General features: G+C 46.4%; 1 protein-coding gene and 1 pseudogene across 3 annotated transcripts in view; both read right to left on the bottom strand.

Annotated features, from left to right (window-relative positions):
* Positions 1 to 25,934, bottom strand: part of Ccl21b (chemokine (C-C motif) ligand 21B (leucine)) — an 83,706-nt gene that overhangs the window by 18,071 nt on the left and 39,701 nt on the right. The gene's annotated exons all lie outside the window — the stretch shown is intronic.
* Positions 2,252 to 5,514, bottom strand: Gm5859 (predicted pseudogene 5859; annotated as a pseudogene). The gene has a single exon (NR_152159.3). The product of NR_152159.3 is annotated as a predicted pseudogene 5859 (transcript).

Genomic DNA, 25,934 nt, shown 5'->3' with positions numbered 1-25,934 from the left:
TGGGAACTGGAGCTCAGGGGACTCCCGGGGACTGTGTGGACAGGCATCCTCAAGATGAAAGGTGTGACCCTGTTGTGAGGAGCCCTGGAGTGGTCTGTGCAGGAGCCTCTTCTCCTGCTCTCCATCCTGGCGTGTCTTTTGACCGACCAGGGAAAACCCAAGACCTGCGTCCCCTTCTCCAAGGTCCCCCACGACTTTGGATTTCTCTACGTTGAACCTTTTCCCTCCAGCTTCCATGTCAACACAGACTTGGGTCTTATCCCTTTGGGATTGCGAGGCCTTGGAGCTCTGCTGGGCAGAACTATGGGGCACTGCTTTGGAAGGAGGAGGCCTTTGCGCCTGACACACATCCTGTACTGCAGAAGCTGGCTGTTTTTTAGGGTGGACCCCTTTTGCATTTGGGGCTGGCAGAGATGGGCATGCGACAGGCTGTTCCTGAAGCAGTGTGCTCTCTGACATGTGTAGACTTCTGAGAAATTCCTGGATGGATTCGCTCTCTAGGTCGGCTGTACCCAGCTCCTTGTATTCTCTCTTTTCCTTTTCAGAAATCCCAAACTGCATTGCTAGGATCTTTTTTTTCAGGTGGAAATTCAGTTTGGCCAAGATATGTGTGTTTATTGGGTAGGGTCTGCATGGGGGAGGCTGACTCTCTGCAGGCACCTTCTCTGTCCTTCTGTCCGCCTCTGCTCCAGGCTGGAACTCTTCTGCAGTGTCCGCAGACACCCCACTGTCATCGTGAGCGCAGGGCTCAAGTGGGGTTATTTGAGTCAGAGCATTTGATGGGCTTTTGACAGCTTTGGGCATCTTCTCTCTGAGTCTAGGTTGGCTAGTGACTGCTGGGGATGCAGGCCTAGAGAGAGCTACACAGTAAAGGGCAGGCAGGCCTGACAGGAAGGCCAGATACTTATGATGTAAAGTTGTCTCCAGTTTCTTAATGGTTTCCTTAGGCAGGGATTGGGGCTTCTTACAGTGTTCAAAGAGAGTACCAGATAAGGTTTGTGTCTCCTGGTCACTTTTACTTTCTGCCTGTAACTTCCTGCATTGGCCTTGTGGAATCCAAGGGAAGGGAGCCACTGTTGCTAAGCTTCCAGGAATTTTGCATTCCCAAGATTTCCAGACTTGGGCCGGGACCTCGCCCTCCCGGATCTGTTCACATTTGGAATCAACATGGCTTTTCAACATTTCCCTTGTCTTGGCAAACAAGTGTGGCATGGGGATTGTCCCTTTGCCCGCTGTGAGTGAGAACATGTCACCAGGCCCATTGGCCTCTGGTTTCCCGGGCTGTGAGATGCTCACATTGGGTAAGCTACTGCTGCCACAGGGCAGGGACTGTGGGTCTGTTGAGGAGAGCAGCATATTCATGGAGCGCTGGATCCTCTGGGGCAGCCCCCAGCGGAGGTGAATCAGCTGCTTCTGCAGGTGGAATTCCAGCAGCCTTCCTGCGTGCTCTGGGAAGATGTCCCTGGTGGGATGTAAAAAGGGCTTCCTTGCCAAGGAAGTTTTTACTGTCTTAGCCTCACTGGGTGCTTCACACAGCATTCAGCGCTGGTTTTGGAGGAGGAGAGCTGGCAGGCCCCACTGAAGCTTGCTGAGTTGTTTCTTTAGGAGGTGGCGTTCCAGTGCTTCACACTCAGCCAGGGACAGGAACAGGACAGTAATCTGTGCTCCTTCACGCTCACAGGGAGTCTTGCCATTCAGAGAGGTCGGGGAAGAGGGAAAGGCTGACTTACATGGTGTTTTGGGTAAGAAAAGGCCTGAGAGTACCCCTGAGGGCTGAGCATCTGTGGAGGGCTTGGACATATCATTTTTCTTGCAGGTACCTTGAGAACTCAAGGAAGTAACATCCAAGGACTCACTGTGAAGGGATGGAAAGGTCCCAAACCGTGAAGAATCTTTTTTGATGGTTCTCTGCCGTCACTAATTTCTTTTACTTCTTTTTCATTCCAGCCCTTGACTTTCATAATTAAATTGAGAACATCACAATTTTTCCCTTATCGCTTTACCTTTGGCCCCAAAATATGAGCCAGGCAGAGTTTGGTGAAGGAACTCAAGCCTGATCTTTATCTTTATTGTATAATACACGAGAGACTTCCTTTCTGGTCAAGTGTTTAATTCACATTCTAGGTTGGGGTAAGGAAAACTGACTTGTCTGAAGTAAGTTCAAGTCTCCTTCCCAGGATGAGGGAATTTTTATTTCCTTCATACCTTCTCTTAATAATGTACAGCAGAGACAAAGACGACAGACAACTCATTCGGAGATAGAAAATACATTTTGGGTAGTGCAGTCCCTACCTGTTCATCAAAGAAAATGACAATGCTGTGCTCTTAAAGGGATACAGAGGTTGGGGAGCCTAGAAACTGTCACCATGCAGGGCGGTCTCCAATACCAGAAGAGCATTTCTGAAGTAAACCCTGGGAGCTAGGGTAGGTTTCTGTGGTGAGTGGCATAAGCCAACCTAGGACAGTGCCGAGGGCAATGGCGGGAGTTGCCTAATATTGAGACAGAGCCAAGCTGCTGGGAGCGAGGCCGGAGCTTACTGTCTACAATATGGGGAGCAGTTAATAAGGAGGCCATCACTGACTTCTCAGAGGACGAAAACTGGGCCTTGGGCCCTCTGGAGTCCTCTGGCTTAGTTTTCTTGATGGGGCTCTTGGCATGAGGCAGACCCCTATCAACATTTTCTTTACTGGTTTTGGCCACCTTTCCAGGTGTAGAGACCGTGGATGGCTCCGTGTGTGCTTTGCTCTTCATCTTGGGGTTAATAGAGTGAAAAAAGAATTTCAGGTTCTGGGACAATGGATTCCTCGCTTTGACTGTCTTCCATGTCCTGCTCAGAGTCTGTCTCCATGAAGACTTCTGGAGGTGGGTCTGGGAACTGGAGCTCAGGGGACTCCCGGGGACTGTGTGGACAGGCATCCTCAAGATGAAAGGTGTGACCCTGTTGTGAGGAGCCCTGGAGTGGTCTGTGCAGGAGCCTCTTCTCCTGCTCTCCATCCTGGCGTGTCTTTTGACCGACCAGGGAAAACCCAAGACCTGCGTCCCCTTCTCCAAGGTCCCCCACGACTTTGGATTTCTCTACGTTGAACCTTTTCCCTCCAGCTTCCATGTCAACACAGACTTGGGTCTTATCCCTTTGGGATTGCGAGGCCTTGGAGCTCTGCTGGGCAGAAATATGGGGCACTGCTTTGGAAGGAGGAGGCCTTTGCGCCTGACACACATCCTGTACTGCAGAAGCTGGCTGTTTTTTAGGGTGGACCCCTTTTGCATTTGGGGCTGGCAGAGATGGGCATGCGACAGGCTGTTCCTGAAGCAGTGTGCTCTCTGACATGTGTAGACTTCTGAGAAATTCCTGGATGGATTCGCTCTCTAGGTCGGCTGTACCCAGCTCCTTGTATTCTCTCTTTTCCTTTTCAGAAATCCCAAACTGCATTGCTAGGATCTTTTTTTTTTTCAGGTGGAAATTCAGTTTGGCCAAGATATGTGTGTTTATTGGGTAGGGTCTGCATGGGGGAGGCTGACTCTCTGCAGGCACCTTCTCTGTCCTTCTGTCCGCCTCTGCTCCAGGCTGGAACTCTTCTGCAGTGTCCACAGACACCCCACTGTCATCGTGAGCGCAGGGCTCAAGTGGGGTTATTTGAGTCAGAGCATTTGATGGGCTTTTGACAGCTTTGGGCATCTTCTCTCTGAGTCTAGGTTGGCTATTGACTGCTGGGGATGCAGGCCTAGAGAGAGCTACACAGTAAAGGGCAGGCAGGCCTGACAGGAAGGCCAGATACTTATGATGTAAAGTTGTCTCCAGTTTCTTAATGGTTTCCTTAGGCAGGGATTGGGGCTTCTTACAGTGTTCAAAGAGAGTACCAGATAAGGTTTGTGTCTCCTGGTCACTTTTACTTTCTGCCTGTAACTTCCTGCATTGGCCTTGTGGAATCCAAGGGAAGGGAGCCACTGTTGCTAAGCTTCCAGGAATTTTGCATTCCCAAGATTTCCAGACTTGGGCCGGGACCTCGCCCTCCCGGATCTGTTCACATTTGGAATCAACATGGCTTTTCAACATTTCCCTTGTCTTGGCAAACAAGTGTGGCATGGGGATTGTCCCTTTGCCCGCTGTGAGTGAGAACATGTCACCAGGCCCATTGGCCTCTGGTTTCCCAGGCTGTGAGATGCTCACATTGGGTAAGCTACTGCTGCCACAGGGCAGGGACTGTGGGTCTGTTGAGGAGAGCAGCATATTCATGGAGCGCTGGATCCTCTGGGGCAGCCCCCAGCGGAGGTGAATCAGCTGCTTCTGCAGGTGGAATTCCAGCAGCCTTCCTGCGTGCTCTGGGAAGATGTCCCTGGTGGGATGTAAAAAGGGCTTCCTTGCCAAGGAAGTTTTTACTGTCTTAGCCTCACTGGGTGCTTCACACAGCATTCAGGGCTGGTTTTGGAGGAGGAGAGCTGGCAGGCCCCACTGAAGCTTGCTTAGTTGTTTCTTTAGGAGGTGGCGTTCCAGTGCTTCACACTCAGCCAGCGACAGGAACGGGACAGTAATCTGTGCTCCTTCACGCTCACAGGGAGTCTTGCCATTCAGAGAGGTCGGGGAAGAGGGAAAGGCTGACTTACATGGTGTTTTGGGTCAGAAAAGGCCCGAGAGTACCCCTGAGGGCTGAGCATCTGTGGAGGGCTTGGACATATCCTTTTTCTTGCAGGTACCTTGAGAACTCAAGGATGTAACATCCAAGGACTCACTGTGAAGGGATGGAAAGGTCCCAAACCGTGAAGAATCTTTTTTGATGGTTCTCTGCCGTCACTAATTTCTTTTACTTCTTTTTCATTCCAGCCCTTGACTTTCATAATTAAATTGAGAACATCACAATTTTTCCCTTATCGCTTTACCTTTGGCCCCAAAATATGAGCCAGGCAGAGTTTGGTGAAGGAACTCAAGCCTGATCTTTATCTTTATTGTATAATACACGAGAGACTTCCTTTCTGGTCAAGTGTTTAATTCACATTCTAGGTTGGGGTAAGGAAAACTGACTTGTCTGAAGTAAGTTCAAGTCTCCTTCCCAGGATGAGGGCATTTTTATTTCCTTCATACCTTCTCTTAATAATGTACAGCAGAGACAAAGACGACAGACAACTCATTCGGAGATAGAAAATACATTTTGGGTAGTGCAGTCCCTACCTGTTCATCAAAGAAAATGACAATGCTGTGCTCTTAAAGGGATACAGAGGTTGGGGAGCCTAGAAACTGTCACCATGCAGGGCGGTCTCCAATACCAGAAGAGCATTTCTGAAGTAAACCCTGGGAGCTAGGGTAGGTTTCTGTGGTGAGTGGCATAAGCCAACCTAGGACAGTGCCGAGGGCAATGGCGGGAGTTGCCTAATATTGAGACAGAGCCAAGCTGCCGGGAGCGAGGCCGGAGCTTACTGTCTACAATATGGGGAGCAGTTAATAAGGAGGCCATCACTGACTTCTCAGAGGACGAAAACTGGGCCTTGGGCCCTCTGGAGTCCTCTGGCTTAGTTTTCTTGGTGGGGCTCTTGGCATGAGGCAGACCCCTATCAACATTTTCTTTACTGGTTTTGGCCACCTTTCCAGGTGTAGAGACCGTGGATGGCTCCGTGTGTGCTTTGCTCTTCATCTTGGGGTTAATAGAGTGAAAAAAGAATTTCAGGTTCTGGGACAATGGATTCCTCGCTTTGACTGTCTTCCATGTCCTGCTCAGAGTCTGTCTCCATGAAGACTTCTGGAGGTGGGTCTGGGAACTGGAGCTCAGGGGACTCCCGGGGACTGTGTGGACAGGCATCCTCAAGATGAAAGGTGTGACCCTGTTGTGAGGAGCCCTGGAGTGGTCTGTGCAGGAGCCTCTTCTCCTGCTCTCCATCCTGGCGTGTCTTTTGACCGACCAGGGAAAACCCAAGACCTGCGTCCCCTTCTCCAAGGTCCCCCACGACTTTGGATTTCTCTAGGTTGAACCTTTTCCCTCCAGCTTCCATGTCAACACAGACTTGGGTCTTATCCCTTTGGGATTGCGAGGCCTTGGAGCTCTGCTGGGCAGAACTATGGGGCACTGCTTTGGAAGGAGGAGGCCTTTGCGCCTGACACACATCCTGTACTGCAGAAGCTGGCTGTTTTTTAGGGTGGACCCCTTTTGCATTTGGGGCTGGCAGAGATGGGCATGCGACAGGCTGTTCCTGAAGCAGTGTGCTCTCTGACATGTGTAGACTTCTGAGAAATTCCTGGATGGATTCGCTCTCTAGGTCGGCTGTACCCAGCTCCTTGTATTCTCTCTTTTCCTTTTCAGAAATCCCAAACTGCATTGCTAGGATCTTTTTTTTTTTCAGGTGGAAATTCAGTTTGGCCAAGATATGTGTGTTTATTGGGTAGGGTCTGCATGGGGGAGGCTGACTCTCTGCAGGCACCTTCTCTGTCCTTCTGTCCGCCTCTGCTCCAGGCTGGAACTCTTCTGCAGTGTCCGCAGACACCCCACTGTCATCGTGAGCGCAGGGCTCAAGTGGGGTTATTTGAGTCAGAGCATTTGATGGGCTTTTGACAGCTTTCGGCATCTTCTCTCTGAGTCTAGGTTGGCTAGTGACTGCTGGGGATGCAGGCCTAGAGAGAGCTACACAGTAAAGGGAGGTGCCACACATAGGGACACACGACTAAGTGAGTTAGAGTTTGAGATTAAGCTTCAGAGGCTGACTAATGAGCTTCGGGAACTAAAAAAGATGTCAGAAGCGGAGAAGAGTAACTCTTCTGTAGTTCACCAGGTGCCGCTGAAAGAGTAGTAAACTCAGTGCTCCAAGGTATGCTAATCATAAAACAGATAGTGACATTCCTCCACCCACCCACTTCCTGAGTTCAAGGAGTATTCATTCAAAGAAAGTCACCCTGACCATTACCGGAAGCTGCAATGCAAATGTGCTATTGTTAGGGGCTCTTAGAAACTGTCTTGAGAGTTAACAATTACCAGGTATTCTTGTGACACACCTGTGACTTTGTACTTCCTTGTGACTCTTATCTGGTATTTTTGGTATTTTCCAACAAAGCCCTTCCCACCTCCTTGAGTTGTGGATTTTTCCTTTAAATACCCCTTTACTTAGCTACTCGGGGCGCCACAGTCCTCTACCCCTGCGTGGTGTATGACCGTGGGCCCGAGAGCGCTCTTGAATAAAAATCCTCTTGCAATTTGCAGCAAGACCGTTTCTCGTTGGTGATTTTGGGGTGTCGCCTCTCCTGAGTCAGAACGTGGGGGAGTCCTCACGTTGTAGGTCTTTCATTTGGTGCGATGGCCGGGAAACGCAACCACCCCTCACACCTGTGAACCGACTTGGAGGTATGGGGATCCCCTCTTGTGTGTGTGCCGGCCGGTGTCTCTGTTTTCTGAAATGAACATTGGAACATGTGCTTGTCATGTTGGGTTGTTTGTGTCTTGTCCTATGTTTCTGAAGCACGGCAAAGTCTGAGTTTGGATCCATCTGAGTTTATTAAATTTGTATCTTGGTTTCAGGGTTACGAGATCGTGGGTTCGAGTCCCACCTCGTGCCTTGGTTTTCGGGTTGCGAGATCGTGGGTTCGAGTCCCACCTCGTGCTTTGGTTTCAGGGTTACGAGATCGTGGGTTCGAGTCCCACCTTGTGCCTTGGTTTTACACCTTGCAGAGTGAGGAACAAGTGTGCTTCTCTGGTTTTGGTCGTCTAGGTAGAAGTGGACGACGGTGTTTGTAGACGATGGGGTGATGGGGTTTTCTGAAATGCGCGTGTCTGTATTTGCAGCTGTCCTTTTGGGCCGTAAGGACCGGAGGACTGTGGTCGGCAGACGTGCTAGGAGGACCACAGGCTGTGGCCCTGGGGGACGCCCTGGGAGGTAAGGAGAGCCAGGGACGCCTGGCCGTCTCCGGATCGGTCAGAGGGACCGAGTTCTGTTGAAGCGGAAGCTTCCCCCTCCAACATCGTCTAATTCTTTTGCCTGCTTGTGGAGGACAAGAAAGGGTCGAGTGTGTCTGGATCTGTTGGTTTCTGTTTTATGTGTTTTTGTGTATGTGTTTAGAGCTATGTGAAAATCTAAAAAAGCAAAGGTAATTCTCATAGGTGCTTTATACCCTGACTAGAGATAGTTTACACCTGAAATGTGAGAGAATGGGATAAAATAAGCAGTATCAATTGGTCTTTGGAGCCCTGCACCTGTAGTTAGGAATCTAGTGTGGCTGGAGAAGCCCTGCTAGGAGCTAATTATAAACGCTGCTCTTATAGGGACCAGCAGCTTCTCAAGTTCTATGGTAAGGGAACAGATGGCTGTTTTTCCTACAAAAATCTCTGTGCTTGTGATTATTGGATTCATCAGGTGACAAGGTGCTCCTCTCTTGAAATTACAGCTAAAAAAAAAAAAAAAAAAAGAATTTTGTTTGGTTTAAATGGACAAATGTATACAGCCATTTCATTTTTGTTTCTAAATAGTTTCAAAAGTATAAATATGTTTTATATGTCTTGATTATAGATTAGTGGCTCATAAGTTATTAGTTATGATTAAAAATTTGTAACATTGGTAACAAAAAGTTGACTTAAAACTGGTAACTCTGGGTTAGAGTAATTTAGAACTACAACATGCAGCATGAGACAACCAATGGGAACAGGTCTCTAAAGATACGCCTGAATTGGGTAATATTCTGTGTAATTCTTATCCTAGAAATCTGATTTATAAAAGATAAGATCTAGGGTAGTGTCTTTTTGAGATATATTGGCGACTACACCTTCTTGTGTTTGTGTGCAGGAACGGACAGCCAAACTTTGTAACAAGTAATGTTTTTAGAGTTCATTTTTAAAGAAAATATTGTTTTCACTGTTAAAATTGGGTTTTGCTTCTCAAAATTGTGGTTGTACTCTCATGTTACAAAAGAAATTGAAGGCTTCTCCCGAACCGGAGCCACCAGCTAAATCGGCTCCTCCAAAATCTATAAAGCCTCCTGAGTGGCCTAGTCCACAACCTTCCCCTTATCCACAGCCTCAACCCCAGCCACCCAGGGAACTCCAAACCCCTCGGGGCATCGAGAGGTAGACCACTGTGGGTACATGGAGCCACAGGGAGCCGCAGAGCGCAGAGTCCGGGCGGACTCTGGTAGACCCGCCCAAATTTTAAACCCTTCAGTACTGGTCATTTTCCTCTGCTGGTATTTATAACTGAAAAATTAACCACCCCCTTTCTCAGGATCCCCAACGCCTCACAGGGTTTGTGGAGTCCCTTATGTTCTCTCATCAGCCTACTTGAGATGACTGTCAACAGCGGTTGCAGATGCTCTTAAAAACTAAAGAGCGAGAAAAAATTCTGTTAGAGGCTAGAAAAATAGCCCGGAAGCCAACGGCGGTCTACACAGCTACAAAATGAGATCGACATGGGATTTCCTTTGACTCGCCCCAGTTAAAACTGCAACATGGCTAAAGGTAGGGAGAGCTTAAAAATCTATCGCCAGGCTCCGGTCTCCAAGGTGCCTCAAAACGGGCCCACTAATTTGGCTAAGGTAAGAGGTAATGCAGGGGCCGATCGAACCTCCCTCGGTGTTCCTTGAAAGGCTTATAAAAGCCTTCAGGCGGTTCACTCCCTTTGATCTTACCTCGGAAGCCCAGAAGGCCTCAGTGGCCATGGCCTTTCATAAAGCAGTCAGCTCCCGATATCAGAAAGGAACTTCAGAGATTAAAAAGTATATTATGAGAGGGAGACAGTTATTCGATCTAGTGAAAGAGGCAGAGAAAGTGTGTGTGTGTGAGAGAGAGAGAGAGGCGAGAGGCAAAAGAAAAAAAACAGGAGGGATCGTACGTAGACAAGAAAGAAATTTGCCACAGTGGTAAGAGAAAAAGAAAAGACAGGATCTAGACAGGAAACCTGGACAACTGAAGACCGAGCCTCAGCTAAAGAGGCTCAGCTGTGTCAGACTGAAGTTACTTATTTGGGATACACCCTTCGAAGTAGAAAGCAGTGGCTAAAAGAAGCCAGAAAAAGACTGTAACGCAGATCCCCACCCCAACTACACCAAGGCAAGTAAGAAAATTCTTGGGTACTGCTGGCTTCTACAGACTCTAGATACCTGGGTTGGCGACCTTAGCTGCCCGTTGTACCCACTAACCAAAGAAGGAGAAGTGTCTATGTGGACCCCAGATCACCAGAAAGCCTTTAAAAAAATGAAAAAGGCCCTACTGATGGCCAGCCTATGCCTGACCTAACCAAGCCATTCACTCTTTATGTGAAAAAGAGAGCAGGGGTCGCCAGAAGAATCCTTACTCAGACTTTGGGACTTTAAAAAAGGCCAGTGGCTTACTTATCCAAGAAGTTACACCCTGTTGCCAGCGGGTGGTTTTCTTGCCTGAAAGCTATTGCTGCCATAACACTGCTTGTCAAAGATGCTGATAAGCTCACTCCGGGACATAGTGGCACCCCACCCCACGCTCTTGAAAGCATTATCCAAAAGCCCCCTGACTGATGGATGGTGACCAACGCTCCTGTGACACATCAGAGCTTTTTTGTTGTCTGAACAAGTGACCTTCGCTTCATTCCACCTGCTGTCCCACTGCGTGAGACTGCACCTACTCATCACTGCACTGACATTCTGGCAGAAGGTCAGATCAGCCTTGGCCTGAGGGTTCGAGCTGGTACACTGCCTTGAGGTTAAAGGTAAGCAGAAGGTGGGGACAGCAGTATGGTGGTGAACAGAAAGCAAGTGATCTAGGCCAGCAGCCTTCCTGAGGGACGTCGGCCCAGAAAGCTGAACTTGTGACTTTAAGACAAGCTCTATAAATGGCAAGAAAAAAGTCTACACTGACAACAGGTATGCTTTTGCCACTGTACGGGGCAATATACAAAGAGGGCTGTTGACATCTTCAGAAAAAGACCTAAGATGCTGTGGCTAAAAAAAAAAAAAAAAAAAAAAATCAGGTGGCAGATCTAACCGCCAAACAGGTGGCCCAAGGAGCAATGATCCTGGCAGTCAAGGAGCCTAAAGATTATTATGACATCAGAGAGACCAGCTTTAGATACACCGCTGAGCACTATCAAGTTATAGACAGTATTTGACTTGGCCTGGGGGCCAAGAAATTCAAAGGTGTGGTTAGGTCCTTTGACTACTATGTTACAAGACTCTCTGACTTGGCAAAAGAAATAGTCAAAAGCTGCAAGGCCTGTACTATGACAAGGTATAATTTGTAAAAGAAATCTTCCCAAGGTAATGGACCTGCCTTTGTTGCCCAGGTAAATCAGGGACTGGCCAAGATATTGGGGATTGGTTAGAAGTTACATTGTGCATGCAGGCCCCAAAGCTCAGGACAGGTAGAGAAAATGAATAGAACCATTAAGGGACCCTTAACAAATTGACAGCGGAGACTGGCGCTATGATTAGATAGCTCTCCTACCCTTTATGCTCTTCAGGGATAGAAACACCCCTGGACAGTTTAGACTGACCCCCCTATAAATTACTCTACAGGGGGCCCCCTCCACTGGTAAAAATAGCCTTTGTACATGGTGCTGACATGCTGCTTTCCCAGCCTTTGTTCTCTAGGCTCAAGGTGCTCCAGTGAGTGAGACAGTGAGCGAAAAAGCAGCTCCAGAAGGCCTACTCAAGAGAAGAAGACCTGCTACATTAGATGTCTCCACGCAGAAAACCTTGAGACTCTGGTGGAAAGGCCCTTATCTTATACTCTTGACGACCCTAGTTTCTACCTTTATGGGACCCCTTTTAATTTTGCTTCTGCTTTTAATTATAGGTCCATGTGTGTTAAATAGGCAAGTCACCTTTATTAGAACAAAAATTAGTGCAGTGCGGCTTTTAGTTTTGAGACCATGTCCTAAAGGATCAAGTATGTCAGGGAAAAGATAGTGTCTAGTTCTAAGATTAGAACTACTAACAAGAAGAAGGGGGGAATGAAAGAGTAGTAAACTCAGTGCTCCAAGGTATGCTAATCATAAAACAGATAGTGACATTCCTCCACCCACCCACTTCCTGAGTTCAAGGAGTATTCATTCAAAGAAAGTCACCCTGACCATTACCGGAAGCTGCAATGCAAATGTGCTATTGTTAGGGGCTCTTAGAAACTGTCTTGAGAGTTAACAATTACCAGGTATTCTTGTGACACACCTGTGACTTTGTACTTCCTTGTGACTCTTATCTGGTATTTTTGGTATTTTCCAACAAAGCCCTTCCCACCTCCTTGAGTTGTGGTTTTTTCCTTTAAATACCCCTTTACTCAGCTACTCGGGGCGCCACAGTCCTCTACCCCTGCGTGGTGTATGACCGTGGGCCCGAGAGCGCTCTTGAATAAAAATCCTCTTGCAATTTGGAGCAAGACCGTTTCTCGTTGGTGATTTTGGGGTGTCGCCTCTCCTGAGTCAGAACGTGGGGGAGTCCTCACGTTGTAGGTCTTTCACCGCTAGAAAAGGTTGTGAGTCAGGCTCGTGGGAAAGGACAGAATATGTCTAATACGCTAGCCTTTCCTGTGGTCGAGGTAGTTGATCAGCAAGATACTAGGGGCAGACATTACCAGACCTTAGATTTCAAGTTGATAAAAGAGTTAAAGGCGGCTGTTGTGCAATATGGCCCTTCAGCCCCATTCACTCAAGCATTACTGGACACAGTTGTGGAGTCACACTTAACCCCTTTAGATTGGAAGACTCTTTCTAAGGCTACCCTGTCAGGAGGAGATTTTTTGCTTTGGGATTCTGAATGGCGAGACGCCAGTAAGAAAACTGCTGCTTCTAACGCTCAGGCTGGTAATTCAGGCTGAGATAGCAACATGCTTTTAGGGGAGGGTCCATATGAGGGACAGACAAATCAGATTGATTTTCCTGTTGCAGTGTACGCACAAATTGCGACGGCCGCGCGCCGAGCTTGGGGAAGGTTGCCAGTCAAAGGAGAGATTGGTGGAAGTTTAGCTAGCATTCGGCAGAGTTCTGATAAACCATATCAGGATTTTGTGGACAGGCTATTGATTTCAGCTAGTAGAATCCTTGGGAATCCGGACACGGGAAGTCCTTTCCTTATGCAATTGGCTTATGAGAATGCTAATGCAATTTGCCGAGCTGCGATTCAACCACATAAGGGAACGACAGATTTGGCGGGATATGTCCACCTTTGCACAGACATCGGGCCTTCCTGCGAGATCTTGCAAGGAACCCACGCGCAAGCAATGTTCTCAAGGAAACGAGGGAAAAATGTATGCTTTAAGTGTGAAAGTTTAGATCATTTTAGAATTGATTGTCCTCAGAACAAGGGTGCCGAGGTTAGACAAACAGGCCGTGCCCCAGGAATATGTCCCCGTGTGGGAAGGGCCGCCACTGGGCAAAAGATTGTAAGCATAAAACAAGGGTTTTGAGCCGCCCGGTGCCGGGAAACGAGAAAAGGGGTCAGCCCCAGGCCCTGAGTTACTCAAAGAAGACAGCTTATGGGGCTATAAATCTGCTGCCCAGCCAACAAGATCAGTTCTTGAGCTTGTCAGGTCAAACCCAGGAAATGCAAGACTGGACCTCTGTTCCACTGTCCATGCAGCATTAACCCCAGAAGTGGGAGTCCAAACTCTGCCTACCGGAGTCTTTGGACCACTACCTGTAGAAACCTGTGGTTTTCTCTTAGGACGAAGCAGTTCTATTGTAGAAGGCCTGCAGATTTATCCAGGTGTTATAAGTAATGATTATGAGGGAGAAATTAAAATCATAGCCGCTTGCCCTCGTGGTGCTATAACTATACCCGCTAATCAGAAAATTGCTCAACTTACTTTGATCCCTTTGCGCTGGTCACTATCTAAATTCTTTGAAAATGAAGAAGGACAGAATAACTTTGACTCCTCTGGCGTAAATTGGGTGAAATCTATCACCAATCAGAGACCTAACCTTAAATTGATTCTTGATGGAAAAAGCTTTGAAGGATTAATAGATACCGGGGCCGATGTAACGATTATTAGAGGGCAGGACTGGCCCTCAAACTGGCCCCTGTCTGTTTCCTTGACTCACCTTCAAGGAATTGGTTATGCCAGTAACCCAAAACGTAGTTCCAAATTGCTAACCTGGAGAGATGAGGATGGAAAATCAGAAAATATTCAGCCGTATGTTATGCCAAATTTGCCTGTAACCCTGTGGGGAAGAGATCTGTTGTCACAGATGGGCGTTATCCTGTGCAGTTCTAAGGAGATGGTGACTGAACAGACGTTCAGGCAGGGACCCCTGCCTGATCGTGGACTAATAAAGAAGGGACAGAAAATTAAGACTTTTGAGGATTTTAAACCCCACTCTAACGTGAGAGGTTTAAAGTATTTTCAGTAGCGGCCACTGTCTTGCCTGCATCCCACTCCGAAAAAATTCAATGGCGTAATGATATTCTGGTGTGGGTAGATCAGTGGTCTTTACCTAAAGAGAAAATAGAGGCCGCTTCTTTGCTAGTGCAAGAGCAGTTAGAAGCAGGACATTTGGTGGAGTCTCACTCTCCCTGGAATACACCCATTTTCATTATCAGGAAGAAATCGGGAAAATGGAGACTGTTGCAAGATTTAAGAAAGGTTAATGAAACCATGGTACTTATGGGAACTTTACAACCGGGGCTCCCCTCCCCAGTAGCCATTCCTAAGGGATATTATAATATTGTTATAGATTTGAAAGATTGTTTCTTTACCATCCCTTTGCATCCAAAGGATTGTGAGAGATTTGCTTTTAGTGTTCCTTCTGTAAATTTCAAGGAACCCATGAAAAGATATCAATGGACAGTTCTCCCGAAGGGCATGGCTAATAGTCCCACCTTATGTCAAAGGTTTGTGGCAAAGGCAATTCAGCCTGTTAGACAACAATGGCCAAATATTTACATCATTCATTTCACAGATGATGTCTTGATGGCGGGAAAGGACCCCCAAGATTTGCTTTTGTGTTATGGAGACTTACGAAAGGCCCTGGCTGATAAGGGATTACAAATTGCTTCTGAAAAGATACAAACTCAGGATCCTTATAATTATTTGGGTTTTAGACTCACTGATCAAGCTGTTTTTCCCCAGAAAATTGTTATTCGTAGAGATAACCTAAGGACCTTAAATGATTTTCAAAAATTGTTAGGTGATATAAATTGGCTTCGCCCCTATCTAAAGCTTACTACAGGGGAGTTGAAACCTTTATTTGATATTCTTAAAGGGAGTTCTAATCCCACTTCCCCTAGATCCCTAACCTCAGAAGGACTACTGGCCTTACAGCTAGTGGAAAAGGCTATTGAAGAACAGTTCGTCACTTACATAGATTACTCCCTGCCGCTGCACCTGTTAATTTTTAATACGACTCATGTGCCTACGGGATTGCTATGGCAAAAATTTCCTATAATGTGGATACATTCGAGGATTTCTCCCAAACGTAATATCTTGCCATATCACGAAGCAGTGGCTCAGATGATTATCACTGGAAGAAGGCAGGCATTGACTTATTTTGGAAAGGAGCCAGATATCATTGTCCAGCCTTACAGCGTGAGTCAGGACACTTGGCTGAAACAGCATAGTACAGATCGGTTGCTTGCACAATTAGGGTTTGAAGGAACTATAGATAGCCACTACCCCCAAGATAGGTTGATAAAATTCATAAATGTGCATGATATGATATTTCCTAAGATGACTTCCTTACAGCCTTTAAATAATGCTCTATTGATTTTTACTCCTCTAAAGGGCGAGCTGGATATCTTATTAGTAATCAACAGGTTATCGTAGAGACTCCTGGTCTCTCGGCTCAGCTCGCCGAATTAACAGCAGTACTGAAGGTTTTTCAGTCTGTACATGAGGCTTTTAATATTTTTACTGACAGTTTATATGTTGCTCAGTCAGTACCCTTATTGGAAACCTGTGGTACGTTTAACTTCAATACGCCGTCAGGATCTTTATTTTCAGAATTACAAAACATCATTCTCGCCCGAAAAAATCCGTTTTATATTGGCCACATACGGTCTCACTCTGGTCTTCCTGGACCTCTGGCAGAGGGTAATGATCGCATTGACAGAGCTCTAATAGGAGAAGCCTTAGTTTCAGATCGGGTTGCTTTGGCCCAACGTGATCATGAAAGGTTTCATCTCTCTAGCCATACCCTAAGGCTCCGACATAAGATCACAAAGGAGCAAGCGAGAATGATTGTAAAACAATGTCCTAAATGTATTACTTTATCTCCAGTGCCGCATCTAGGAGTTAATCCTAGAGGCCTTATGCCTAATCATATTTGGCAAATGGATATAACCCATTATGCAGAATTTGGAAAACTAAAATATATACATGTTTGCATTGATACTTGTTCAGGATTTCTTTTTGCTTCTCTGCATACAGGAGAAGCTTCAAAAAACGTAATTGATCATTGCCTACAAGCATTTAATGCCATGGGATTGCCTAAACTTATTAAGACAGACAATGGGCCATCTTATTCCAGTAAAAACTTTATTTCATTCTGTAAAAAATTCGGTATTAAACATAAAACTAAAATTCCTTACAACCCCATGGGACAAAAAAATAGTTAAACGTGCTCATCGCACCTTAAAGAATTGGCTTTTTAAAACAAAAGAGGGGCAGCTATATCCCCCAAGGTCACCAAAGGCCCACCTTGCCTTCACCTTATTTGTCCTAAATTTCTTGCACACCGATATCAAGGGCCAGTCTGCAGCGGATCGCCACTGGCATCCAGTTAATTCTAATTCTTATGCATTGGTAAAATGGAAGGACCCCCTGACTAATGAATGGAAGGGTCCAGATCCAGTTCTAATTTGGGGTAGGGGCTCAGTTTGTGTTTTTTCACGAGATGAAGATGGAGCGCGGTGGCTGCCAGAGAGATTAATTCGTCAGATGAACACAGATTCTGACTCTTCTGGTAAGCATCATTCTAAAGACTAAAATTCCTTTTGTGCTTAGAATTCAGCTGAGAGCGAAAGCTCCCAAAGCTGTTTTCCAGCTACTCTCTGAGCCAGCTCCCGACAGGAGGCCGGAGACTAGCCTCAGCTTTACAATTTGCATTTGAATAAAGTACCTAGACTTCCCCGAAAGAAGTTCTGCTTTCTGACTTTCTCACTGTCTTTCAAGATTTTGTCTTTCAAGCAGGTAAATCAACACTCTCAAAGCGGACCAGCGGATGTGCATCCCCGCCCCCCTAGAGCACACAGGTGGCTGCTGTTATCTCCTTTCCAAGGACATTTCCAGCACGTGGCTTTCAGTCTGAGTTAAAAATTTAGGTTTTCCTAGAGGGCTAGAAGAGTAGATATTTCTATATTAATAAAGATTGGTTTTTATTTTGATAGACAGGCTTAGCCCCTTAGCTGACCTCTGGCTTTTCACCCTTGCTATTACTGCAAGGTGTAGCTCCTTAGGCTGTGGAAAAAACAGGGATGAAGAGGAACAACTTCCAGCTCCTATTTTAGCCACAAATCGTGGTGTTACTAACGACATAATTCTTGCTTAGGCTTTGCTAATTCTGAGGTTGATAATTCTCCTTTAGGAGCTGCACAGCACTCAGAACTGTGCATACTGGTTTGTGATTGTACAAATTCAGTATGGGCATCGCTTGGTGCAGAGGTACTGCAAGGGAAGGTCCGGCCTGACCATTTCTGAGTTTCCTGTGAGATAAACCCAGTTTAAAAGAGGTTGGTATCATATTTTGGTTAAAAATCAAAAATATTTTCCGGCTCTGCCTCGCCTTCCCAAAAGATACCCAGAGCCACATGTGTGGGTCTTACCAGTACCCACGGGAGGAATCGGGTCCATGTCCACCCAAGCCAAGGTTAAAAGCCCACTCATCTACGGATGAGAAAATCATTTGATCACCTCAGTTAAGCGTTGCCTTATTTAACTTAATTAATAGGGGGGAGAGAGATTGGAGACGTACTATTGAAAGGGCAAGCCCTTCACTGCCTCCCACCCAAATAAAAAAGCCAATTGGCCTTGTACTACAAGAGCCGGTCGAACTCTTTCTCCCTGTTTCCCACCTATCATCCAAAATGCGGAGGAATATCAACTTAGTGTTATTTTCACATTGTTCAGTCAAACTTAGCCAGAGTTCCAACGCCCTACTTAAAATTCAACTAGAAAGTTACCTACCAAGTACTAATTAGCATTATAAAGTCAGAGTCTGCAGCTCCAGGCCTTTCAGTTAGTTGTTTACTAGAAAGGACAGTCTTAAGCCAGATACAGTTTACCATAAGAATAGTTAAAGAATCCCAATGAAGCAAGTTTTTTCTTTAGCCCTAGATTCCAGGCAGAACTATTGAGCATAGATAATTTTTCCCCCCTCAGGCCAGCTTTTTCTTTTTTTAAATTTTGTTAATAAAAGGGAGGAGATGGAGTCTCCCCTCCCCCAGCCTGAAACCTGCTTGCTCGGGGTGGAGCTTCCTGCTCATTCGTTCTGCCACGCCCACTGCTGGAACCTGAGGAGCCACACACGTGCACCTTTCTACTGGACCCGAGATTATTCGGCGGGAATCGGGTCCCCTCCCCCTTCCTTCATAACTAGTGTCTCAACAATAAAATTTGAGCTTTGATCAGAATGAATTTGTCTTAGCTCCGTTTCTTCTTTCGCCCCGTCTAGATTCCTCTCTTACAGCTCGAGTAGCCTTCTCAGTCGAACCGTTCATGTTGCGAGCTGCTGGCGGCTGCAACACTTTAGGACTAAGTAATGGCAGATGGGAAAACAGCATTGAGTCCATATGTAAGGACATAGTATGTGTCAAGTTTGGGTCCAGGGATAGTAAAGACACAGAGGACTTCACGTGATGAAGGTCTTGGCTTTCCTGGTCAAGCTTTGCTTTGCTTTGCACTATTGTTTCCTCAATCATTAAAACCATAGGTTCCTTGAGCCTTGAAGAAGTCACAGTCTCTGAGACCATGGGCATGTTGGCGAGATGAAAATTTTGGTCTAGCTGGAGACGATCAGTCCAGCATTCTTGAACCCCGAATGTGTTGGTCAACTGTGTTAAGTGTCCCGTTAGTTGTGTTAGTGTTTGGTTTCCAGGCACCCGTGGATGAGGTCTGGTGTGCCTGGAACAGAGCTCCATATTCTGTTCAAAAGACATGGGTAACGTCTCCAGGTGTGCAGAGTGAGCAGAACCCTGGTTCAGTCCCAAAAAAGCAGGGGAGAGCTGACTTTTCTCACTCTGCACTAACTGCTGAATCTCTTCAGTCGCAGCCTCACAGATTTGGCAGCTGGGATCTAAACACAGGAGCCGCCGCACATTTCCCTGCTTGGGGACCCAGCTTTGGCTTGGAAGAGAAAAATAAGACAACCATTAATGAACGAACTTTGTCTGCCTCGTTGGAAGACTGTGTCTGGAGGTTTCTGGGCCCTTTTCTCCAGTCCCAAAGTTCTAATCCTACACTGTAGGAAATGAGGTCCTCACTCAAAGCATGGGGTGCTGCTGTATCCAGAAACTCTTGGGAATCTTTTGTGCTCTCCAGAAATGAAGTAGAGGGTAAGATGATGGGAAGATGGCATCCCAACAACTGCTCCCCTACCCTGAGGACAGACAGGAGGTAATTGCAGCAGGGTCCAGCCAAACCCAGGGCTCTGCCTTTGGAAGGGAGCAGCAGGAAGACCATATGACATGGTGACCTCTTTATGCTGAATTCCCTCTCTTGACAGGTTGGTGTCTGGGTGCAACCCTAGCAATGTCCTTTACAGAGCATGCGTGAGTCCATTCTGAAATTCAGACCTGCTGAGACCCTAACATACAGATTGGGTGTGGGGTGGCTCTTCCCTGCTGAGATGTGACCCATCTCTGCCCTGGCAGCCCTCTCAGCTGGTGAACCTGCCTGCCTGTGTTTGTCCTTCCCTCAGTCACCCCTTTCCTCACCCCTGGCCTGAATCAGGCCAAGAAATCATCAGAGTTTAGACCACAGAGGTCAAGAGGTCACCTTTTCATGATAGAGAGCAGCTCCCATGGCTTCTCAGCTTCTTCTCGGGAAAGTCTCCTGGCTGAGGAATCGGGACAAAGAGTTACGTGGCGAATGAGCATATTAGGGGGATCCTACAGGAATCACAGACTCGGTGCTCTATGGCATGTCTGTGTAGAGCATATCCATTTACAATTTGCTCTCCTTGCCCAGTTTCATTTGGGCTTCACAGGCAAGAGAGAATGGCCAGTGTTATGCCTACTTTGTGGATGGCTGAGTAAGTTACACTTTACAACCCATTATCAGCCCCTCCTTCCAGTACCCCATCCATCACACAAGTCCTCCCTCCATCCCACCTTCCCCTTCTTTTTTGAGAAGAGGAAGTCTCCTTTTTGGGTATCACTACCCCCCACTAACTCTCACTCCATAAGACTAGCTCTTAGTCTGATTTTCTCCCTCCTGTGACAAAATAACTAGGATTTTGTCAAGCAGTTTAAGGGAGAAGATGCTCGTTTGAGCACATAGTTCCACGCATCGTGGGGCGAAAGGCGTGGCGACCTGATGCCTGGGCGTGAAGCTGTGGGAGAGGCCGTGTTATAAGGGAGGTCCTAGGATGGCAGAGATGGATGCCAGAGATACGGAAAGTTGGACAAGGAATGCTGTCTGTACTGAGCATAGCCAGTTATAGCCAGTTATAGAGAGCCCAGAGAGAGCTTTGCAAGCAGAGGACCCTATAGGAGTGGACCTTGAAGGATTACAGTCCACCTTCTGTTCTGCCTGCAGCTCTGCTTCCAGATGTGCCCTGATGTGAACAAGCCACATTGCAAGCGCTTGCTGTTATGAGACAAGCCACCCAGTCGCTATGCCTTTCCCACTGTGGTGGATGGATAAGCTCTGAAGCTGTAGGCCAAAAGAGGCCCTTCTTCCATTGCTCTGCTAGGCATGCCACCCCAGTGAGGAAGTAGTGACTGCTAAGTGTGCATCCCTTGCTGCACAGCAGTCTTCATCGCGTTCTTAGCTGCTTAGTGCCCAGGAAATTGGGTAGAGCTTTGCGGAACACTCCCAGTTCCCACCCACTGCAGTCTTCGGTGTAAATCCCAGGCTGTAGAACTCAGAACTTCATGAGTTAGAACACCTGGCTCTCGGCAGCAGGGGCTCTGAGGGACAGAGGAGGTGGGAGCTCTCCCAGGGGTGGGGAGTCAGGAGACATTGGAACTTTACCTCTTGATGCTGCATCTCTAGCCCTTTGCCTGACCTTTCGATGATGCTTAAAGAGAAAAATATTACAGTGTAAAGCCAGGGCTCATTTTCTTCTTCATGTCCAAAATGAGAGACAGATCATAGACATTTTCCTATGTTTTCTAAGCTCTCGTGTCTCTGCCTTTCTTTCCACCTGAGCATTTCCTCCTCTCTGCCTATCTCCGACTCACTTGAGGCTCTCCACCATCCTTCTTCAGGTCTCTACTCTCATACAAACTTCTGTAGGAAGGATGGCACGGGCGAGGTAGGGGAGGCCAAATAGACTCAAAGACACTTCTGACGGCCCGAGGACATCAGCTCACAAAGTCCCGCAAGTGGAGCCCCTCGCCCTAGCAAGTTGGGAGGTCTTCTGAGATCCAGGACAGTAGTTCTTCTATTACCTAATTCTCAACTCAAGACCAACAGGGAGACTGGTAGCCTTTCAATCGGAGTACATGGCGGGTGGCACTGAGGTGATGGTGGTAAGGAATTATTTATAGGTCCTTTGTAACCACTTACTTTTCTAAGTCCTTTGGCACAAAACGGGGGCAATCTGGAATAGCATTTAGCATTTAAAGGTTACTTATCTAGGCTTAAAGCATTTCTATCAGAGTCAGCGTTTTCCTACCCGGTAGCAGCTCTCTTTAGGTTCCAAGCTCAATCCCTGGTAACTCCGTCTTACTTGCCAGGCAATTAGGAAAATGGTGAAGATGGAGGTGTAGGTACATAAAAGATAACCTATGTCCCAGAAAGAACATGCAGGGATTAACATGGCCTAAACTTCATTAGCATGAGGAGACTAGTCATCTCTGTATTAGTCGTTCAAGGGCCTATGTGCCTAATGACTCGCTGCACTGGGCATTGTCATGGCTGCCTCACAGAGGATGGAATTAGGGCACCAGACTGCATCACAAAGCCCTCTGTTCCACAGAGATTGCTCCAGTGGTGTTTCATTGGTCATCTGCAAAAGTAAATCTATCTATCTATCTATCTCTATCTATCCATCAATCTATCATCTAGCTATCTATACACACACACATTCCCCGCCCCCAACTTTACTTCCTCTGTCTCCCATCCCATCCCAACCTCTTTGTTCAGCTTCCTCTTCCAGAACTGTCCAGTCACTTATCTTCAGAATCTTGAGTTATTTGCCACACACGGCACCTTGTGAGAGAGAGTAACTGGGAGAGAGAGTAACCCACACTAACTCTACACCCAACCTGGGGACACGCAGGAGCTTAGAGAGAGCACAGCATGGGTGTGGCTTGAAAATGGAGAGCTTTGGTGTTTCAAGTAAGGGGTGACTTAAGAGATCAAAACTACGAGAAGGGATGGTTATGGCTGATGTGGTGGCACCATACATCCAAACAAAGGTAATAAAGCATTGGCAGCCAGAGACGGAAATGGCCACTAATAATAGTCACAAGTCCCTTCCTTGTGACTATTCATCACCCTGAGCATGTAGGAGGCTTTCTACATGGGTGGAAGTTCAAGTCTTGAATAGAGTTGCACCAGCATACTGTATCGGTGTGTCGTGGAGGAGTGTGATGCTTACAGATGCTTTCCACCCACAGGCAGGACTGTCAACTGGGTACCAAGTCTTCAAGTACGGGAGCCTATGGGGGACATTTCTTGTTCAAACACCATGTATCTTTCAACAAAATATTACTATGCTGTAATATTTCTGATTGAATGGGTAATTTCAACACAGAGATAGGATCAAGTAGACATTCTAAAAATAGAAAATATGGTAACAGTGATTGCTTGTCAAGATAGTCTTGACACCGGAGGAAAAAAATCAGTAGCCATTATCCAGGGTGACATACAAGTGAAAAACAAAACAAAACAACAAAACCAAAACCAAGCATCCAAGAGTCGTGACATGTATCAAAAAGTCTATTATAAATGCAACAGACATCCTAGAAACAGACAGACAGACAGACAGACACACAGAGAGAAACAAAAGCAATATTAGAAGAAATAGCCAATGATTTTTCAAAATTAATGAGAAGTCAATTAAAAATCAAGAGGCTTCATGATTTTTTTTGTGATACTATTAGATAGCATTCTAATTTAATAACCCAAATCTTCAAATGCTTTACATGATGAAAATGAAAGGTGACCTAAGCTCACACATGCTTCCCTGTGTTGGAGAGAAAGAGTTTGCATTACAGAAATTATGCACTGTCATACACTGGGGCTTTGAAAATCAGCTGTCAGGTGAGTCAAGGGGAAGGGGGCCGAGACCTGCTTCTCTGGGGAGCAGACTCCGAGGAGCCAGAGGAATGGCTCAGCAGTTAGGAGCGCTGCAGTTAGGAGCACTGGCTGCTCTCCTGGAGGAGGCAGGTTTGATTCCTAGCACCCTCATGGAGGCTCACAAACATCTGTGACTCCAGTTCTTAGTTATCCAAGGGCCTTTTCTTTCCTCCCTGGGCAGAAGGCAGTGCACAAACATGCATGCAGGGAGAACACCCATGCACATTTGGGGCTGATGTAACAGCTCAGAGATTAAGGCAGTCGCCACCAAGCTTGACAAACCGACAAACGGACAAACCTGGTTGTCAGGATCTATGTGGTGGATGAAAGAAGAGGAGAATCCACATTTGAAAGTTTCTCTCTCCCTCTCTCTCTCTCTCTCTCTCTCTCTCTCTCTCCCTCCCTCTCCCCCCTCTCTCTCTCTCCCTCTCTCTCACACACACACAATAATAGGGGAAAAAAAAGAACTGATGCTGCCAAGATTAGGTCATCTTTGGCAGCAGGACATGCCCAGGAGGTGAAGGAGGGATATCTGTTATGACTTTGGAAGGTTTGTTTTTATCCAGATCCATGACAAACTCATTAATCACTTACTCCACCAGCCAGGTGTTTAACAGGAATCTAGGGGTTAGTTACAACTTGAAAGGAATACATTAGGACCAGAGAGAAGAGATAGAGTTACCTCCTACTCATCAGCCTTGGGCAGACACTGCCAAGACTGCTGATGTCGGTGCTAATAGAGCATCAGGGTATACTGAACACACAGAAATAGAGCAGAGAGTAGCTATCCCCTTGACCCAGGAGCCATCTGATGCATCAGATGCGGGCTGATATCAGGTTTTTGAACTGAGGAAGCGCTGAGTCTGTTCATACATTCCCTTCCTGCTCCCCCATACCCGTTTTTTGTTTGTTTACTTGTTTGTTTTGTTTTGTTTTGTTTTATTCTGTTTTTTTTTTTTTTTTTTTTTTTTTTTTTTTTTTTTGGCATGGAAAACTTTATGTGCCAAGATTGTTAGCCACACTAAGAGCAGCAGAGAGGATGACTCCTCTTCCTCTCATCTGTCACCTTCACTGCATAGGTAATGAGTTCACTGGAGAGAGCAAAGTAGCTGCAGGTCTCTTGGGAGAAAAACAAGACTTTCAATAGCCTTTTGGAAGAGAATGATAATTACAGTAAGATGTAGCTAAGTGTCCTGGCTAATTTACTGTCAACTGAACACAAGCTAGAGTCATTTGGGAAGAACCCTCAATTGGGAAAATGCCTCCATGTTAGTAAACAGCACTCCTCCATGGCCTCTGCATCAGCTCCCGCTTCCAGGTCCCTTGAGTTCTTGACCCAACTTTCCAGGACGATGAATTACAAGCTACAGGATGAAATAAGCCCTTTCTTTCCCGAGGTTTCTCTTGGTTGTGTGGTTTTACCATAGCAACAGAGACCCTGTCTAAGATGCTAGGTAAAAATGCTAATTAGAATAAGGTTGTGGGGAGAGGGGGCGGGGCAACATGTGAAACTAATTGAGTACTACAAGATGTTGAGAAAAGAGGACAGAAAGAAATATCCCATGCTGAACCAGAACTGGTTGTGTGTGCTTTGACTCATTTTGGCAGAATACATGGTGAGATACAGTTTCTATCATGAGATGGGTCCTACTATGAGACAGGACCACAAAATAAAGAGGGAAAAGAAGGAAGGGGCTGGGCGGGGAGACAAGAGGAGCACATGGATATTAAAGGGTGACCATTTGGGACTGGACAGCCATTTCCTATGAACTTCCCTGGGGAGGCCCTCCTCTCCCAGCTTCCCTCAGCTGCCTCTGGGTAGGGCTGGTGCCTTGTGGACTTTTCTATCCACTTTGGCGTGTCCATTGGTGAGCAGGTTCTATTTAGGAATGTATATGTACACACATGTATGTGCCTGCAGGAGCCGAAAAAGGAGGCCACGAAACTGAAGAAGAACAAGGAAGGTTTATGGGAGGGTTTGGAGGGAGGAAGGGAGAAATGTAGTTGTATATTAAATATATTGCATTATATTATATTACACTCTCAAGACTGTATAAAAATAAAAAGGGTGGTTGACTTATGAAGGCTCGGTCCGAGTCAATTTATTAACCCACTCATGAATTAACATGTCAGTGGATTAATAAGTTGTTGCTTGCATGTTTTGTTATAGCCACGCTCCTTGTGCTCAGCTTGCTCTGTGTTACCATGGCCATCACAGATGTCAGGCAGATGCTGCCACCAGGCTCCAGAACCTTGAGGAAATAGATGATTTCTTTATAAGTTTTCCTCATCAATTATGTCATCTGTGGCATTCTTATGGCAACAGAAAATGGACTATTCTATATGATTATAGGAAATTATAGGTCACAACAAATGATAAAGCTTCTGGAATATAACAGAGAATGTCTTCATTATGACTTAAGAAAAGCTGTGCCGCAGATCTAGCCCAGGGACCCCGCATACCAGGCAAACATTCTCCCATGGAGTTGCATCTCCAACCCTTTCATTAGGAATTTCTCGATGGTAAACAAAATTCCTTTAAAAATTACAGAGCACTAATCCTAAAATGAGATTGATACATTGGTGCATTTTAAACATCAGGG

The sequence above is a fragment of the Mus musculus genome, chromosome 4, assembly GCF_000001635.26.
Source record: "Mus musculus strain C57BL/6J chromosome 4, GRCm38.p6 C57BL/6J".
NCBI classification, from domain to species: domain Eukaryota; kingdom Metazoa; phylum Chordata; class Mammalia; order Rodentia; family Muridae; genus Mus; species Mus musculus.
Note: the sequence above shows the minus strand (reverse complement) of the source record. Positions and strands in the feature narration are given on the sequence as shown.